The sequence below is a fragment of the Amphiprion ocellaris genome, chromosome 11, assembly GCF_022539595.1.
Source record: "Amphiprion ocellaris isolate individual 3 ecotype Okinawa chromosome 11, ASM2253959v1, whole genome shotgun sequence".
Classification (NCBI taxonomy): domain Eukaryota; kingdom Metazoa; phylum Chordata; class Actinopteri; family Pomacentridae; genus Amphiprion; species Amphiprion ocellaris.
In genome coordinates, this window is record NC_072776.1 from 30724458 (window position 1) to 30745326 (window position 20869).

Below are 20869 nucleotides of genomic sequence, written 5' to 3' on the forward strand. Positions count from 1 at the left end.
TATATAGAGCAGAGGACGGAGGCAAAAGGGAAAGTACATTTCCATTCCATTTGGGATTATATTGTTAAAAAAAAAAAAACAAAACGTATTAACCAAGAAAAAAGTGAGTGCTGGATACCTGCCTTCTCATATTATATTATATGTAGTTTTTGCTCTGACCTGGGAAATATCTGAGGTCAAATTTAGCAGTTTGACAGAGAAAATCATTTTAACTTTCTTGTCCTGGTGTCCAGAATTTATTGTTTTTCTGCTTTAAAGCACCATTTGTAACACAGCAGCTGTTCTATCTATCTATCTATCTATCTATCTATCTATCTATCTATCTATCTATCTATCTATCTATCTATCTATCTATCTATCTATCTATCTATCTATCTATCTATCTATCTATCTATCTATCAAATTCTGCACTTTGTTTTCAGATGTACAATTATATCAAAAGTTATTTATTATTAAATGTTGTCAAAATGTTGTTGAACTGTACTGAGTTTATTTGATTTGACTGTCAGTTATTGATTACATCCAGGCTCTAATAAAACTACTAGGTTACATCAACATATATCACACTAATAATTCAAGTTAGACTTTAAGATTTTCTGGACATTTGCTTTAATACATTTTCTCTGACTGGACCTCTTGGAATTTTAGTTGACTAATCCTGCACTAAACAGCATGTTGGCCCTGTTGGTGGGAATTTGGGATACAAAAAAAAACAAGACGGAACAGTCGACCGACATGTATATATATATGTATATATATATACTGACCTCCCTCAGTTATTCAGTTATTGTTTTGCTGTAGTAAAGTCTTTGGATTTTCTAAATTTAAACATTAAAGGTCATCTGAAATGTACTCGTGGAAAACCTACCCCAAACGGTGCATCTTTCCAAACAAAGAAAGAATCACATATCCAAGTGTGACCTGAACACAGCCAGTCCTGACCCAGATATACTCCAGCATGATCAAACCCAATACAAAACGCAAAAACAAACCTAAAGTAGAACATCTGCAGTTTCTGAATGGCCACTAGAGGCTGTTTCCAAAAGCATGTCAGTCTCCATAGACCTCCATGTTAAAATGCCCAATTTTACAGCAAAAATGAATATATTTACAACCTAGTATAAGAAACAGTTTTGGTCTCTATAGCTGATTTGCAGAGTCATGAAAAGTGTACTGAGGTGATTTTTTTTTTTAAAGAACTCATCTGCTTAAATTGTATTAAAGCCTAAAATGATGAATAAATAAGTGTGTGGCTGCTTTAAGTGACAAGTTATTTTAAATATGCTATTTTAGACCTTTAAACCCAAGCTACTGCTGCTCTGGTGCCTCTGCTTTGCATCTAGTTAGTATTCAGTCTGTACAATATCTCTTTTTTAAAACCAGAAACACATTTTACAGAGCTGAATAAAAGAGCTCCACAGACCAATAGTTTACATAATTAATCTCTGTCATGTTATATTGGGATTTTAAGCTTTCTTTTTACTATCTATTTTGTCTCTACAAGCACACACTGTGCGTCCAAAGTGAAATAACTCAATTTTAAAAGCTAGTGGAGATACCAAAGTTTGCAGAGTTGCCACAACGTCAGCTTGAATTTCAGGCATGTAGACTATGAATGGTGCAGCCGTACAAACGTGGAGTCAGTGAAGGCGACACAGCTGATATAATACTGTCAGACAGTGTGGGATGAGGGGGGTTTCTCATTTTAAAGCTGCAAAAGAGGAAGAGAAACAAAGTGGGAGCTGGATGTTACAGTGCAGGGTTGATGTGTGGAGAAGGCAGAGATAATTATGAGGCTTCTTCCTGCCTTGTGCTCACAGATAACTGGAACTGGGTGTCAAGAAAGAGAAATGTTTGGCTGTTTTTCAGGAGGGATGCTGGGTGGTTGTTTCAGAACATCAATGCTTCAGAGAACGTCTGATAAACCACAGAACAGGTGGGTTAATATTGTGAGATGTAAAGAAAAATAAATTTAAAAAAAAAACAACAGCGAGGAGGAGGAGGTGGGGGAGGATTGTAAAAAGATACTGGAGCTTCACAGGAGCAAAGAAAAGAAAAGGCAACGTGAAAAGTCTCAGAGCAGCTTCTATTGTGATCCCAAGTAACCTTGAATAACATTTCCAGCAGGTTTCTGTCTCTGTCGTGACTCTAACGTATAGAGAACTCCTTCATATTCTCATCATGAACCTCTTATTATAAGAAAAGGCTCTTTTAAATCCGTCCTATGAGCCACTTACCAATGAACAGGTTTGAGTGGTTGTTGCTTTCGGCCCAAAGCATACTGTAAATGTTAAAAGAAATGTGTGAAAATAACAGCAATTTAAATTTAAATACAGTAAAACTGCATTATAAGGTCACACAATGTGAAATAAGGAATTACTGTTTGTAAAAATATAGATTTTTGATGTGGACAATATTGGCCTTTATTTTTTTTCTCATAGTCAACATGTAAATGAACACTTTTGGTTGTGATTTTACTAGATATTATCTGTTGTATAATGATTCAGTTACCATTTTTTCAATCATTCATATATAGTTTTTTTTTAAATAATGGAAATAAAATTGTAAAATTATATTTCTAGCTGATATAAATATTTTTTTATTTTAAAAACAATGTAATTTTATGGTCAAAACATTGTAAAACAATACATGACCACCAAAAGAATGGTCAAAAATTCCCATAAACACACTCCTAAACCTTGTGGACAGCCTTCCCAGAAGAGTTGAATATGTATATATATGTGTGTGTGTGTGTGTGTGTGTGTGTGTGTGTGTGTGTGTGTGTGTGTGTGTGTGTGTGTGTGTGTGTGTGTGTGTGTGTGTGTGTGTGTGTGTGTATTGCAGTATCAGCAAAAATATTGTTATTGTACAGATATTTGTTATCTAAATATCTGTTTTTTTAAAAGAAAAATATCTAAATCAAGGACTGAGAAATGGTTTATTATATTATATTTTTTTAACTGTGGCAGATTTGTTAAATTGGAGATATATAATGTCAACATTAAAAATCTGTATTTTTACAAACGGTAATTTGTTCTTTTTTAAATTTTAACTGCAAAACAAAAATAAATAAAATAATACAAATTTGTACTTTTATTTTTAATTTTTGCTGTATTTAAATCAGCAAAGTATTATTGTACAGATATTTGCTGTTATTCAAAAGGAAAATATCTTCATGACTGAGAAATTGTGTTTTTTAAATGTTATTTTACAATTTTTAAAAAAAATTCAGACATATAATTATACATATAATTTCAAGTAAAATCAAAGAAAAACAGTATTGATTTGTATATAATGTGTAATCAAAAACCTACATTTTTAGTTAAAAAAAGTATTCTTTTACATAAAATTAAAAAATCATATTTTACAGATATTTACTGTTATTTTTAGTTTTTACTGCATTTTTCTGGTGTCCTTGCGGCCAGATTTTCAGTTTCACGACAGAATTTGTTTTTTCCAGTGTAGTTGTGGTTAAAATGTAAAACTGACTGATCCATTAACCTCACAGCAAACTGATGATACAGTTTGTTGAGAAGCTGAACACCTACTTTAAAAAAAATGATCTGATTCAGCATCTGTGGGAAGTTCAGTCAAACAAAGTGTTCGTCACATGTCAAGAGCTGCTCAGAGGTTTGAGTTCCTTCTTTTGTTCGACCACTTCCAGCCTTTCTTTTAGAGGAACAGCTGGATCTGATGTTTCTTTATTATGGGCCTGAATCGCTGCTATAGAACTTTCATTCCGAGCCTTTTATTTCTTTCAAAAAGAATATAACACTGGAATGACTTCATCCTTTATGTACTTTTAAGCAGTGTGCTCTCAGTGCTAACAAGCCTCTTGTAGCTGAAACACATAAAGGTCTGGGATTCCTCACATCATCCTGTTACACATAAAGCTCCCGGCTACTGGGGAATCTGTAAACATATGAGCTTTTACATGATCCAGTGCACAGCTGTTAGGATTCTCCAAGTGTGACGCACTAATGGGACACAATCTGACTTCAAAACAGACTTGTAAGGTGTCTGTAAAAAGAACTCACCCACCTTGGAAGTTTCCCCTTTTATTGCATTTCAACATTGAATTTTATTTTGCAGATTTGTACTGAGTTGTGTCAATTAATTAGAAGTATAAAACATATAAGTGCATAAGTATTCAAGTCAGTATGTAGTAGATGCACCTTTGGCTGCATTGATCATGATGCTGCCACCACCGTGCTTCACATCATGATGCTGCCACCACCATGCTTCACATCATGATGCTGCCACCACCATGCTTCACATCATGATGCTGCCACCACCATGTTTCACATCATGATGCTGCCACCACCGTGCTTCACATCATGATACTGCCACCACCATGCTTCACATCATGATGCTGCCACCACCGTGCTTCATATCATGATGTTGCCACCACCGTGCTTCACATCATGATACTGCCACCACCGTGCTTCACATCATGATGTTGCCACCACCATGCTTCACATCATGATGCTGCCACCACTGTGCTTCACATCATGATGTTGCCACCACCGTGCTTCACACCATGATGCTGCCACCACCGTGCTTCACATCATGATGTTGCCACCACCATGCTTCACATCATGATGCTGCCACCACTGTGCTTCACATCATGATGTTGCCACCACCGTGCTTCACATCATGATGCTGCCACCACCGTGCTTCACACCATGATGCTGCCACCATCGTGCTTCACATCATGATGCTGCCACCATCGTGCTTCACATCATGATGCTGCCACCACCATGCTTCACATCATGATGCTGCCACCACCATGCTTCACATCATGATACTGCCACCACCGTGCTTCACATCATGATACTGCCACCACCATGCTTCACATCATGATACTGCCACCACCATGCTTCTATTCATGATGCTGCCACAGTCATTCTTTACATCTTTTGCCTTCAAAAGAACTCCAGTTCTCCTCAGTATACCAACACACAGTTTTTCATGATTCATTGAGAACTTTTCTCAGTTCTTTTATGGATTCAGTCTCCTCATATGATCCCAAACAGACTCTATGATGTGGAGTCACCATCTCCTGACTCGTTCTTCTCGAGGTTGAATATAGTTTTCTGCATGTTTGGGCTCATCCTGCTGTAGTGTACAGTGTATTCAGGACAACGAGACACCTATCTGAGGATGCTGCTGAGGGATAAAACCAACTGAATCTTTTGCTCAACTTCTAAAAGCCGATGCATTTTATCAGGGAGACGACTTCCACTGAATATAAATGAGGAGATTTTTATTCCTGCTGCTCACCATTTGCTCAGATGTTTCTCTGGATTTTCAGGGACAGAAACTTGGTAACTTTTTATACATAACATGAGTGATTATAAAGCGTATATGAGCTGTCAGCTCGGCCGTGTGACTCTACTGTAGTTAATCAGGTTTTCTCGGCTGCCTGTTTATCTGTCAGGATGTTGGTGCCAGATATGAACCCAGATCTGATTTATTGTCGACAGCAGCCGCCGAGTCGATCAATTCCTGCATCTCCACTCCATCGTCCATCACACTAATTGAAAGGCTCATGATAACAATATATAAGCAGGAATCAGTCATGCAGACTTTGTTTATTGTGTTTGTTTTTGGCCACTGAAACCAAACTGAAACCTCTGAGTCTCTGAGGAGATCTAGGCAAAAGGTTGTTATTCTGCTTCTGAACTTTTCACTGCAGATTATGAATTATTCCGTCAGACACTTGAAAGTGTGATTGAGCAACGTTCACATGTCTCCATTGACTTACTTTTAATGTCAGACCTCCTTTAAATTCTGTGAATTTTGATTCTACATTTGCTGGTCAAAGTGAAGTCATGTCTGCTTCCAGCCACTGTGGCCTTTATAAAAATCATGAACGGTGACAGAGTTGTGTGTTTTACATGAGACTGGTTAACTCTGGTTTTGCATAAATCATTAAGGGGCTGTTGACATTTTTCTTAACAGATCCCTCTTTGGTGTTTGATGCAGCATCATGATGTGAAGCATGGTGGTGGCAGCATCATGATGTGAAGCACGGTGGTGGCAGCATCATGATGTGAAGCACGGTGGTGGCAGCATCATTGCCATGCTAACCCTAATTCTTTCCTGTGGTTTTACTAGATATTATCTGCAATTTAACAAAACAGGGAAAATCTGTGAAATAAATTTAAATTATTTAACATTTTTAAAAGTTCATTTATCTTTAATATGCACATTTTATTTTGTTCAAATAGCAAAAATACATAAAATTAAAAATACTGATATTGATTGGTTATTTTTCTTAAAACCTCATAAACTTTAGGTCAAAAACTGTCAAAGAAAAAGTTTTACTGTTAACCAAATGTAAGCTTAAAATTGTGATATTTCATATATATATGTGTGTGTGTGTGTGTGTGTGTGTGTGTGTGTGTGTGTGTGTAAAATTCCTCCTTTAAGTCTGCTCATGCAAAACGAAACGCGATCAATATAGATTAAAAACGAAGAACATGTAACTTTGATTAATCACAGTTAATCTGATCTAATTAATCTGATTTTAAAAAATTGCGTTTGACAGCACTAAAAAAAAATTTCATAAATCAGATCCTGAAAAAAAAACTAAGCCAAAATACTTTGTTCCTTGACTGAGTAACTGCTGAACTGCAGGCAGTGTTCCACAAAGCAGAGAGGAGACGACAAAAGACATATTTTACTTTAAAATAATCTAATTTCTGCTTCATTTCTATGTCTAATGTTTATTTAGGTGACTGGGAATCCAACATTAGAGAAACTGTAGCTCTTTAGAAGCAACCTAGAAGTATTTTGACAGAGTTTTGCCAAAAAATCTGGAGAAAAATCTTCTTTTCTTCTCTTTCTAGTCATTCCTGATCACAGTAATTAAAATGTTAAAATATTTTCCCTTGTGTGTTTTTTCTGCTGTCCAGGATCATGATTCTGCCTCCAGCTTGTCGATTCTTCACCTGTCAGAACAGTTTCCAGCTCAGAACGGTGAAGGAGACTCTGATTATTTTCCATAGAAAATTGGCAGAAAATGTGATTTAAATTGACAGCAGCAAACTGAAAAAGCAACATCCTGTTAACAGAGAACACAGAGAACATGACAGATTTCTGCTGCTGGGTTTGTTAACTGGAGTCATTGTATGTGTTGACTCTCAAACCGTGACTGACTTTGGAGTAAAACGGGTTCAGAATCTAAGTTTTGAAACAAACACAACACCACAGCTGCAGGACAGACAGGACTGTAAGTAAATACGGTGGATCAAAGTGCTGATTCCTGGGAGGAAGAACTTCCAGAGCAATAACCCTGCGGCTGGGAGGCTGCGTAAAAAAACTTTAATTGAGAAGACAGGACTCTGCCGACCGGCTCGAACATCTGCATGAAAGGAAATGTGCTGAAAACAGCATCAAATATTTAACGAGCGATCCCTCAGCAGTCACTGTTGTAGGGGAAGAGGACGAGTAAACACACTTTGAGACTCGCAGCTCGCCAAACAGGCACACAAAAAATAAAAACGTCTCATGAATATTTAGTTGAAAAGCAAAAACCAACTAATGCTGATTTGAATTAGGCTCGTTTAAAGTTCAGCTTCCTTACATTTAGACTCAAATACAGGTGAAGCTAAGAACAAAACATCTTTAAAAGGCAATGTCATTCATTTGTCATCAGTGTTAAACAGATTTAGAGATTTACAAGTTCAGAGAGATTAGTTGTACGATTCTTGAAAAAAATCTCTTCAGAAAATAACTTAATAAAATACTTGCAAATAAAGCAGTCAGTAAAAACGATCATTTACCTGATTTAAATACAGAAAAACAGTATAATTTTATAGTTGCATTGAGAAAGAATGAATTAATAATAATAAAAATACTGATTTTTAATGTTTGATTTTATTGTTGCTTTTATTGTTGCTTTTATTGTTTATATTGTTGTTTATTATTGTTTCTTTGTTGTTTATTGTTGTTGTTTATTGTCATTTTGTTGTTATTGTTATTAGTTTGGTTGATGTTTTTATTGTTATTGTTGTTATTATAAATGTCGTTATTGTTTTTGTTATTGTTGTTTATTGTTTGTTTGTTATATTATTTTTGTGGTTGTTTTATTGTTATTGTTGTTGTTATTGTTATATACTAATGTACTAATGTTATGTCATTATGATCTACAATTTAACAAAACAGCGGGAAAAAAATCTGTAAAATAGGTTATAAAAGTTATTTTGCATTTTTCAGTTTTTCATATAACAATTTTTTTTGTTCTGTAAAACAATAATTTTTTAAAAAAAAGATTTAAATAAAATCAAGAAAAGTAATCTTATCGTCAAATGTTGCAAAAAAAGTACAATGAATTATAAAAATACATATTTTTGATTAATTTACAGTTTTTAGCATGTTTTTTTTTACAGTGTTGTCATAAAATGGCACTATTTTACTGTATTTAAACCAGCTTCAAAATATTATTGTACCCAATATTTGCTGTTTTTTGACCGACATATTTTTTCTTTTTTTCCCAGTATACTATGAAGAAAGTTTGACATATCCAGGCTTTAACTGTTCACCAAATCTAAGCTTAAAAGTGTGATATTTCATCAAAATTAAAATTAAAAGTCATTTAAAATTCACACAGAAAAAAAAAACATTTGCACAAAACAGATTCTGCAAAAATAAATGGTGAAACATCCTTATAGATGAGCAGAGTAGAGAGAAAAATGCCATGTTTTTAAAAGTGTAAATAGTAAAACATCTATAATATGTGAAGCCTCCATTATTTCCAGTGTTGGTAGCACATGGGAACACTTAGAAAGATCCTATCTTAACGCCAGTGTTTTTTCAATTTTGCAATTTTTTGGGGATTTAAATGCAAGAAATTCAATGTTTGTCCAACAAATGAGAATTCTGGAAGACGTCAGGAGATCAACTGATTATTAATGTCATTAGTTCCACCTGTGTTTGATGAATCTGGATACCTGCTGTGAGGAAATGTTGTGCTGCAGGTCGTCGCTGCTGTTTCTGAGCTGTGTCGTACAAAACGATGATGATGAGAGATTCCTGCCTGTTGAGAGTCTCTCAAAAGGTCAGGAAGCTGCCAGCGTTCATCACTGCCTCCGTAAAATTATAGCCTGGCGTTATTATCATAGTGATTGCACAGTTTTCAAAGGGTCGCTCTGCTGATTGTCTTGGCTACAAAGCATGAAGACATGTTGACGTTTGAGATTTATGTGGCCTCAAAACAAGCAAAAAAAAGAGCTTCCGGGGCTCAACTGTAACACGTCAAAAATACCAATTATGAGCTGACAGGCAGCTGCAGCGGTTGTGATAAGAGTCTGGCTTTAAAACACTGATAGTGGTGGAATTAGCAGACTTCAGGGCAGTTCTGAGTGAAGGAGGGAATGATGTGAATCTGCTCCCTTGTGGAGGCTGCTGCAGACATGGACGTCTCCAAGTAGCACGGACTGCAAAAAATGAATGCTTTTTTTACAGTTTTAACAGTTTTTTTCACCATTTACTGATATTTAAGGAGACAGAGTCTCGGCGGAGTTACACTATAATGCCAAAAGTATTCGCTCACCTGCCTTGACTGGCATATGAACGTAAGTGACATCCCATTCCTAATCCATAGGGTTCAATATGACGTCAGTCCACCCTTTGCAGCTATAACAGCTTCAACTCTTCTGGGAAGGCTGTCCACAAGGTTTAGGAGTGTGATTATGGGAATTTTTGACCATTCTTCCAGAAGCGCATTTGTGAGGTCACACACTGATGTTGGACCAGAAGGCCTGGCTCTCAGTCTCTGCTCTAATTCATCCTAAAGGTGTTCTATGGGGTTGAGGTCAAGACTCTGTGGAGGCCAGTCAAGTGGTGGGGCCACTGGCCCCTCTATAAAAACACATGCCGGTTTTTACTAACAGTTTAATATATGAATAACATGTAAACAAACACAGATAATTTGGTGTTGTACATAGTATTATATGTGTATATATATATATATATATATATATATATATATATATATATATATATATATATATATATATATATATATATAGGTACAGATCAAAATCACAGCCGAGCAGGGATGTGACGTCATCGAGTATGATGGTGTTCCAAATGCATTTTAGCCTCGATGCGTTCTAGCCAAGTCTGGTCTTGCGAGAACACGAGTACAGACTTGCGTACTTACAATTGAGAAACTGCCTCATTCTCCTGTTTCACTCTATGATAGTTGAGCTCCAATTCCTTGTGCTCTTGCAGGATGTTGGTTGCCTGATCAAGGATTTTTTGCAGATCCTGATTTTCTGTGTCAAACTGCTGTTTTCATTTTGAAGCTTTTTCAACACGCTGTGTTCCATAGCAGTATTTTGCTGTTGTTGTAGTTCTTTAGAGTTTATCAGAGCAGCATCGAGATGTTGCACATCTCTTTTTCGATCCATCACTTCTCTTTGAGAAGTTTTGGAGAATTTTGAGATTCCACGACTTCCATCTCTCAGTTCAATTCAATTCAAAGACCTTTATTTTTCTGTTAGGAACTTCATTTGTGTCAGAGCATCTGTGCATAAACTGTACATACAATTCACGTACCCAACCACATAAGAATAAACACAAGCAACTGGTAGTACCATGTTTGGCTTGTTCTTTCTTGGTACAATGAATGGCTGTTGTGGAGATCTTCAGTTTTTTCGTTACCTGTCTCTCACTCATGCCAATATCCAGCAGTGCCAAGATGGCTGCCTTTGTGGCTTCACATAATTCTTTTATTTTAGGCATTATGTGAGAGCTGACAACTTCTGAGTTGTGATACGGCTTGAATGTCAGCAGGAAACCACTCTAGACGTTTGCATATGCAGGGCTGCTGATGACATGAAATGGCCTCTTATATACCCAGGGAATACAATGAAGCCTAAACACATCAAATGAGACATAAAATATTATGTAATATGTATATTTATGTAAAGATCTTGAATCTTGAAATGACTTAAGTTATATTTATTTAACGTACAAACTTAAAAAGAACAAGTAGGGATAACTTTTGTTAAGTACAATCTGCAAAATCCTGTAAATACAGCTCATTTGAGTTTAAATTGAACTTGATAATGTCAAGTTAATTGAACACATTGCTAGTAAATCTACCATAATAATGTTGAGTTAATTTAACATACCTCTATGATGTAGCATTTAATCCACACGATTTAGCTGGATTTACTTAAAACATGTTGTTAAGGCTACTTGTATGCTATTATTGAGTTTTGTGGAACCGGTTGACATAATTTTTATGTTTCAACGTTTAAAAAAAACCCAACTAGCTACCATTTGTAAAAATACAGATTTTTGATGTTATCTGTAGTCAAATCTATAAAATAACAGAAAGTATAACCATTTCTCAGTCCTTCATATCACATCATAATCACAGGAAAAAACATCAATTTTACATGTTGATTGTAAAAAACAAACAAATTAAAAAAGACCAAAACTGTAAATAAAAATAAAACAAAATACATAAAAAAATTGGCTGCAGCACTACACTATATTTTTTTTTCTGAATTTAAATCAGCAAAAAACCCAACAATAAATAATGCAAAATAAAGACTGAAAAATGATGTCTTTTTTGACTGTTTCAACAGCTTATTTTACAGATTCCAATATTTTGTTAAATTACAAAGTATCGACTAAAATCACAGACAAAAAACCCCCATTAATTTACATGTTGACTGAAAAAACAAACAAAACAAACAAAAAACAACCAAAACTGTAAATAACATCTAATTTTTTTTAAATGGCCGCAGCACTACGCTATTTTTTTATACTGAATTTAAATCAGCAGAAACAAACACACAAACTATAAAATAAATAAATTATGTATAATAAGGATGAAAAGAATGTCTTTTTTGACTGTTTCAACTGTTTATTTTTCAGGTTTTCCATGTTTTGTTAAAATTACAGAATATCTACTAAAACCACAGCAAAAACAATTATTTACATGTTGATTCTAAAAAACAAACAAAAAAGTCCAAAACTGTAAATAACATCTACATTGTTTTTAAATGGTCGCCACGCTGCACTTTTTTTTTTACTGGATTTAACACAAACAAAAAAAGGAGTAAAATTAAAAAAATTAAAATTATGTACAATAAGAACTGAAAAATGCTATTTTTTTACTGTTTCATCTGTTTGTTTTACAGGTTTTCAATGTTTTGTTAGAATTACAGAATATCTACTAAAATCACAGCAAAAAAATATATAAAAATAAAAAAATATATATATTGATTTACCTTTTGACTTTGCCAAAAAAAGTCCACAAGTTTTATCTTATTTAATGTTTGACGTGGGGTCATCTTTTATGTGTATAATTAGTCTTTATTTTCTGTATATTAATTAAAAAAAGGGGGGGGGGGGTCAATGTTGATAGAATTGTTGGAATTACTCTGAAAATACAGATTATCAGGAAGTGAAATACTATTTTGGGAAAATTTTGTTTTAAATTTAGTTTGCATGTTAGGAAAAACCTTTAAAAATATTTTCACTTGTTTTGAAAATAAACAATTCTGCATTAAAGCCTGAGACCTCCAGCAGTCAGAGCTGCTCTGACTGGGTCTGTGGATGTTTGAACCGGTGACATCATGTCCTCCTGGAGCCGGGGCCCGCCGAGGCTCCTCCCTGTCCGGGTGACATCAGCCGCCGCTCGGCTTCTTTCCTCCAGGAGACTCGCTGGATCCACATCAGCTCCGCCGGAGAGCTCGACGCCCGGAGCCCCGCCAGAGCTTCTCTTCATGGGACAAAAGCAGCGCGGTTCTCCGCCAGGTAAGCCTCCAGTCCCGGCTCCGGTTTCCCACCTTCCTCCGTGGTGTTTATTTTTTCCATCTTATTTGTCATTTCTGGAGGAGAAAATGTTTCTCCAGCTGGAAGCGACAGTTGTTTTTTTTTTTTTTCTTTACAAGCTGCAACTTTTCTCTGTATAAATCCGCTCAGTGCTGCGTTTTCATCGAGAGAAGGAGAGAAAACGGCGGTTAACCGACACCGGGTTGGTTTTATTCCTCTTTTCTTTAATCCTCGGTGTGTTCGGACCTCCTTAGTTCGGTTCAGGCTCCGGTGTTCGTTAACGGTTCGCTGTTTTCTGGCTTCTCTGGGTGGATCGTACCTGCTGGACAACTACAGTAAGAGCTGCTGTTTGTTTGTGGACAAAAGTCTGTTTTTAAACCTCGTGGAGTTTTTAAGAAGCCTGGAGATGAATTATAGCCTCTAAAATAGAGATCAAGGTTGGATTAATGTTAGAATAATGTTGGAACAGATGTGGAGCCGCTGCAGTGTTCATCCGGATGCTTCACTGTATGTTAATGAGGCTGGTTACCATAGCAGCCAATTAAACACAACACTGATAATAAGTCATCTTCATCATCTTTATCATCTTCTCAGTGGGACTCTGACCTCCAGGGTCTAAGTGTACTCTGCTCTGCACTGTAAAAAATGCAAAAAACATCACCTTTTTTATTCATTTTTAACTGTATTTTATTCTACAGTTAACGGATATTTTAAATGACACAGCAAGCAGTAAAACTACAGAAAAAAACTGTTAATTTACATAGTGCCCACAAAAAACAGGCCAAAAGTTGTAAATTTGTTTGTAAATATGCATTTTAAAAATATATAGTTTAATCTTTTTCTTGATGTGCTGTTATTTTCCTAGTTATGTGTTTTTTTTCTCAGTTGAATTCAGTAAAAAAGTGTTTTTATTTTTTTTATTTGTTAGATTACAGATAATATCTAGTAAAATCACAGAAACATTAATTTGCATACCGCTTGTTTAAAAAAATATATATATACATATACATACAAACAAACAAACAACAACAACAAAATAAAAACTATTGTACATCTTAACAGTATTTTTTTCTTTTACAACATATGACCATAATATTAAACTGTTTGGGTACTTTTACAAATGGGAATTTGTTCCTTTACATGGTTTAACTGTAAAATTACGCAATTTTAATGTATTTAAATTAGCCAGAAACAAACAAACAAACAAACAAACATTAAAAATATGTAATTTAATAATTTTTCGGCTGTTTCTAGTGTTTATTTTACAGATTTCACAGAATGTCTACTATAATCACAGCAAAAAAACTAATAATTTACTTTACAAAACTTTAACAAAACAATAAAAATAAACGTTCAAAACTGGACATAATATCCACATTAAAAAAATCAGTTTTTTTCAGTGGTAATTAGTTCCTTGACAATATTTGACTGTAAAAGTACACTATTTTTTAAGTGTATTTTACTATTTACTATGTTTGACTGTAAAAATTACACATTTTTAAATTGTATTTGCATCAGTAAAAAAAAGAAAATTATTTAAAAAGCAAACACAAAACAAGCACAGAAACACTTTACAGATGTTTTCTGTTACTAAAGGAAAATTATGGACATTAGGATTTAATGTAATCTGTATTTTTATAAATAGTAAGAATATAGAATAGGATTTCAATAATCCCAGTTGTTACAGCAGAAAGAGCAGTTTCCACCATCATAAATACAGATAAATAAGCAAAAATATGCAGTCAATAAAGACAAACAATAAGAAAACAATAAAATGCAAAATGCACAATAATCGTAATACACATTCTAAGTTTAAAAAATGGTTTTTCATCATGTGTGGCTGTAAAATACACATTTTTTTACTATATATAAATCAACAGATAATATTATTTTGCAAATATCTGCTGTTAACTGAAAGAAAAATTACTTACATTTAGGACTGAAAAGTGATAAATATGGTTTTTAACTGTTACTTTACAGATTTTCCCAGTTTTGTTAAATTACTAATTAATATCCACTAAAGTCACAGATAAATTCCTGAATTATTTACACCTCGAGTGAAAAAAGTTAAACAAAACAGGCCCAAATGGTGAATATCTTTACATTTTAACTTTTATTTTCAAGAAATGTAACTGAAAACAGAATATACACTTCCACATCTGTAGAAAACTGATAAAACATGACTGAAAAAAACCCTTAAACCCTGAGATGAAATGTCATTAATATGGAGATTTACCAGCAGTCAGTTTGTAAAAGATGTGATTTTACGTGGATGTAGCATCATAACCATCGTTTAATATTCAGATTGAGTAAAGCATTAAGGCCAGATGTTGACAACATGCAGATGTTTAGACAGTAAATCCTGTTTCAACACACGAGAGGTGAGTTTAAGGCAAAACATCGGCTGTTTTAATGTGCTAGATTCATATTTTTCCAAGCATAAAGAATCATTACGGGGTTTTAAAATCAATTCTTTTCTGTAGTTAAAGTCAAGTCTGTCCCATTAATCGAAAACCTGCCTGAGGAACAGGCTTTAAAGATGCACAGAAAACGTGACTGAAAAGTGAATATTTGAGCTGGACCTACAGAGCAGGTGTCTCTGGAGACAGAAGGAGGTGATCAGACTGTGAACGAGGACCAATCAGAGCAGAGAGTCGAGGAGAACGAGCTGAACCATCTCTCTCCAGGTGTTCTGACTCCAGAAAACTGAGGATTTACACACTTTATGCTTTTCTCCATCTGTTAGGCTGCTTACAATCACTCACAACACACAGTTCCTTACTGATTCATCTACAGACTGTTTCTCAGAAGGTGACGTCTTTGAAAATGCACATATTTGCCAATTTTCCCACAACTTTTGCTTGAAAGATGACTTAATGAAAATTAATCTTATTTCCCTGTCAATCAGTTAATCAATTAATCGACTCATCAGCTCTAAAACGTGTGAAGCTTCTATATAAATCACCAGCTGCAACGATTAAACAATCAGTTGTCCACTATTTTGAGTAGCTTTTATAGAAAAAAAATCATAAAAAATAAACTTCCAGCTTCATAAATGGTCTGAAATTGAGCACCAATAAACATTTTTGCATATTTTTCTGATATTTTATAGATCAAACAACGAATCTATTAATCAGAATAATAATTTACAGATGAATCAACAGTGAGAATAATCGTAAATTGCAGCCCTAATTAATGCACAGATCCTTAAATTCATGTAAGAAACACATTAGACCATCGAAAATACAGTGAGGAAAGCAAAAGATTTTTCAAAACAAAGATAAAAGACGAGATGTACAGTTGGTTAATTAAGTAAAAGGTTAAAAAAAGAACTTCATGTCTACAAATAACGACCTACGTGACATAAAAATGAGATTGGACTTGTTGCTTCATCTTAAATTTAACTTTAAAAACTAAAAAAATGACAAAAAACTCACAAAAACAAGCAGCTTCCATTGTTGAAATGTCAAACCTACATAAGGTGTCCTGCAGAATGCAAAAGATCAGAATGCAAATCTGGAAGTTGTTTTTGACTTTCTGTCAAACACTTTGTGTTTATATACGTGAATGCATCCAAGTTTAAAAGGTTCCGCTCCTCAGCAGATTTAATTTCATACACATTTAACCCCCTCAATGTTCTTTTTTGGCAAATGTTTAAGTGAAACATGTTGAATAAAGTGATTTAAATGTAATATCCTGATTTTAAGGTGAGATCTGGTTCAGCTTAAAACATGATAAAGCTGTAACTCTGACATTTCTGTTTGTTTTACTAAACTAAATCTGTGATGTGTTGTTCTGCCAAATCTCAGCCTAAAATCGGGATATTTCATTAAAATTATTTTATTTGACATGTTTCATTCAAAATATCACCAAAATTATAACCAGATTCTGTAAAAAATTTAAAAAATCTGATTATCGACACAACTGTGAAGCCATTAGTGACTAAAAAATCAAGAACCTTTCAGCTGAACTGCAGACTGTGTTTATATAGAGCCGATAGGAGGAAAATTAAAAATGCAAATTATGTTGACTTCTCTCTCCTTCCAGTCATTTTGTTTTTGCTGTTTTCATAGATGTGCAGGACTTTATATTGTAGAGAAAATGAGCCCACAGGGAGCAAGAAAACACCCAGAAACTGTTAGTTAATGCCTCATCTGGCTTTAAATCACACGATTAGAATAAAAAAGTGCCACAGCAGCATCAGCAGCAGCATGTATTTTAAATATCCCAAACTGTTTGAAAATCACTTCAAATCTCTTAAATGTCATAAATCTGCTGCTGTTAAATCATAACCACACAAAAGAGTGCATGAAAGTTCATTCTTGGCCTTAAATGGTAGCTTAACAAAGTCTACAGAGTGTTTTCTGTCTTTACCGCAGCTTGTTTTTACATTTTTGTGTTAATCTGTCAGCTTTCGGAGGCCGGTAGGTGCTTGTTGTTTCCCTTCAGGCATCTGATGTCTCCCCTGTTTCCAGCCTTTATGCTAAACCGAGCTAATTACCTTCTGCTCCAAGTGCGAGTGCAATCGATCTCCTCTTAACTTATGTATGAAAGGGAATAATGCAAGTTTATTTGTGCAGCGCAAGGGCAGTTTGCTGTGCCTCGCGTAATGAATTAAAACAACATTAAAACCACTCGAGATCTCTGAAGGGAACTCCTGTTTCTTGGAGAGGCAGGTTTTAATTAAAGAACAATGCTGGCAGTAATATCATATAGTCAAGAGATCCAGTGAACCCGCTGAACCCAGCAGAGTGTTATTATGTCTCTGAATGTCTCCTCAGATGAACTCCCTGCCCTGTCTGAGGCTCTCAGCTCCACTACCTCCCACTGAAGATGTAAAAAGCAGCTCTCAAAACATGAAAAACTCTTCACTTTTAAAGCTCCATTTCCTGAAGCAGCTGTGGCTACTTTGCAAAGTGCAGTCCTGAATTTACTGGAGACTAGTTTCAGTGGTGGATCAATTTGGTGCTCTACTGAGCGTACGTGGGATTGATTCAAAATAAGCCTCAGTAACTGAGCGCAACAGGGTTTCTGTGTTGTGTTTTTAATTGTTTTTGGACAACAATGGAGCTCCGAGGCACAGGGGAGAAAAATATCCAGCGGGGCTGCGGGATTGTGACCAAAATTATAATTACAAATACTCTGATCAGTGTTGAGATCATGATGACAATTCAGCACATGTCCAAGAGACAAAATAGAAATAAATTATACCCAAACCTCCTCAGTTATGAATATTTTGCTTGTCAGCAGACGCTGCAATTTACAGATGTTTTCTAAACGTCTCACATGCAGGCTACAGTAGAAGCTAGCTAGGCGGCTGCACATAGAAGCCTCTAGTCTTCACTCAGTTACTGCAGGAACTTAGACGGATGTCAGGCCAAAAATTATTGGAAAAAGAGTGCATCTCCAAGAGACAAAATATAAACAAGAAAAGCACTCAGAGAGCGCAGTACTCCGCCAAGGCTGTTCATTCCCCCATATGACATTGTCAGAAATGCAGATTTTTTTTTTTTTTTTTTTTTAATAGAAATACAGCTTTTGTTTATTTGTTATTGATGATTAGAAATTACAGCAACATAGAATGTGGACATTTAATATAGATGTACCCACAAATAAAATCACCTTGTGCTGAGCACAGGTGTGTGTTATACATGTGTACATTATGTACAGATACTGAATTGTGTAACCTAAATGTGTAGCGGGCGGCGGAAATTGATAAGACTCGGAAACACCCGACACTTTAATCAGTTTTTCCTTGTGTGATTTCCAACGGATAAATCCTGATAAGACTGCAGTGGTGGATTTGTAGTAGCATCACAATCGTGATCGTCAGCAGGCAGCTGATGTAGTGTTCACTTGTTGTCATAGTTACAGTGACATCGTGCTGCTATCTTGCTATGATACAGAAATCTTTAACAAATCCATGGATCCAGACTATAAGTCACATCACTGCCAAAATCTAATCACTTGGTCCTTGTGTCATTTCTGACCTTCCCTGAAAATTTCATCCAAATCTGTCAGTCCGTTTTTAAGTAATGTTGTGCACAGACAGAATAACAGACGGACAGACAAACGTACGTGAATCATCACATAACTCCACTGCATTCCCTGGCGAATAAATTGTGCCCAAACCTCTTCAATTACTGAACATTTTCCCGTCAATAGACGCCACAGTTTACAGATGTTTCCTCAACACCTCACCTGCAGGCTACAGTAGAAGCTAACTAGCCGGCTGTGCAGAGAGAAGCCTCTAGTCTCCACTCAGTTACTGCAGCAACTTAGATGTGAAGCCAACAATCATTGGAAAAAGAGACAAATTCTGATTACAGATATCCTGCTCAGTGTTGAAATAGTGACTTTCACATTTAAATGGACAGAGTACAGCTTTCACTTCCATGTTGTGCTACATTCCTGTTAAAAGTGCAAATGTACATCAAAATAGGACTTAATAAATAAAATATTTTTGAAATCCCCAAATTCAGCGCATCTCCAAGAGGCTTTAAATAGAAATTGTACTCAAACCTCCTCAGTTACTAAACATTTGATGGCAATAGATGCTGCAATTTACAGATGTTTCCTAAACGTCTCCTACGCAGGCTTTAGTAGATGCTAGCTAGGCGACGGTGCATGGAGAAGCCTCTAGTCTCCACTCAGTTACTGCACCAGCTTAGACAGCTCTGATGCCACAATCACTTTAAAAAGCATAAAAATAAAATGCCCTACTCTAAAATGTAGCCAGTGGACTTCATCTACATGAGCTGTTTTCTATGAATGAAGCATTTTAAACATCGATATTGTAGTCGATCGTGTTCATGTAATTGTGGGAAGCCAGTATACATTCAAAACGCTTCTCATTAGGATCGGTTAATCGACTGTTGCCATGTTTTTTTGTGGGATTTGTTGACAGTAGTATAAATTGAAGTTGTCACTAGGAGCTGAATGTTCAAAAGACACCCTTGGCATCCTTCAGGGCTGAATGTTTAATAGCCATTTTTGTGACAGATTTTTTAAAATTTGATTTTATTTTATAATTACAACAGTGTAAACCCTGCTTAATGAAGGTTTTTAAATCTCAAAGCCTTTGAGATTTGCTAATTGCATAGTTTGCAAAAAAATGATTAGTTGTTGAGCCCTAGCATACTCAATGTCATCTGAAATCCCTGAGAAGTTTCATAACACACGTTTTCCACTGCGCTGACATCCTCAGCGACAAAATAGGACTTTTGACAGCAAGTGTCTCGATTAAGATAAGAATTATAGATTGTATCTCGTGTGTTATTTGCTGCTTCTTTTGTCCTCAGCCCAGACTGGCCTCCTGTCTCAGACATTTCTAATATTCGCTCTGAACGGTTGATCGCGATGCAGATTTGATTAACGGCAGCATGACTGACGACTCGGCTGGAACTGCAGCTCTGTGAAGGTCTGTGTGGAGAAAACAGTTGAGCAAAAACTTAGTTCATCCTTCCATCGGCCCGATCTTGCGTTTCAGCTGGTCTTGAATGGCCTCCTTTGTGTGAATGAATGCATGTGATTCCAGATAAGCGTCTCCCCTCCAAGCCTCACCTCCTCCCCTCCAGGGGTGAACGTGCTTGTCCTGGTGTCGCCGGAGCTCAGTTCCAGCTGATTGCGGCGCGAGTTATGACAGCGAGGGTTCGGCTGCTGCTGGCATCAGACCGCCAGCTGGTCTCTGCCCACCCCCCCACCCCGTCCCCTCCAGTCCGGGGCCACCGCCGTCAGCTTTACTTGTCAGGGCCTGAAGCCAGCCATTATACCAGGAGTGAGTCATCTGAGAGCTCCGCCTTTTCCCTAACAACCTCCCCTCTCAGCTGGAGCCCAGAGCGAGCGTTTCGCTGCCGCCCGAGAGTCATCGCTACCTGCCATCAGGAAGGAAACGCTCCATTTATCAGTTTGATTTACATCTTTGCTTTTAAACTGCGCTCCGTGACAAGGTGTGAACATCACCGTCCCTGCACTGGCGTTGGACATTCATCACTGCAGCTGTATTTTTAGCTGCTGTCTGGCAGCAGCTGTCTGTCAGTGTTTTGGTTCCAGAGTATGAGGTTTC

The 20869-nt window shown here is 36.0% G+C and overlaps 1 protein-coding gene across 1 annotated transcript in view; it reads left to right on the plus strand.

Moving 5' to 3' along the window:
• Positions 1-12627: 12627 nt before the first annotated feature.
• Positions 12628-20869, plus strand: part of LOC111579586 (SH3 domain-binding protein 4) — a 57620-nt gene continuing 49378 nt past the window's right edge. The window contains exon 1 of the mRNA XM_023286909.3: positions 12628-12786. The gene's annotated coding sequence lies outside the window, so the exon portion shown is untranslated. The remainder of the gene's footprint in view (positions 12787-20869) is intronic.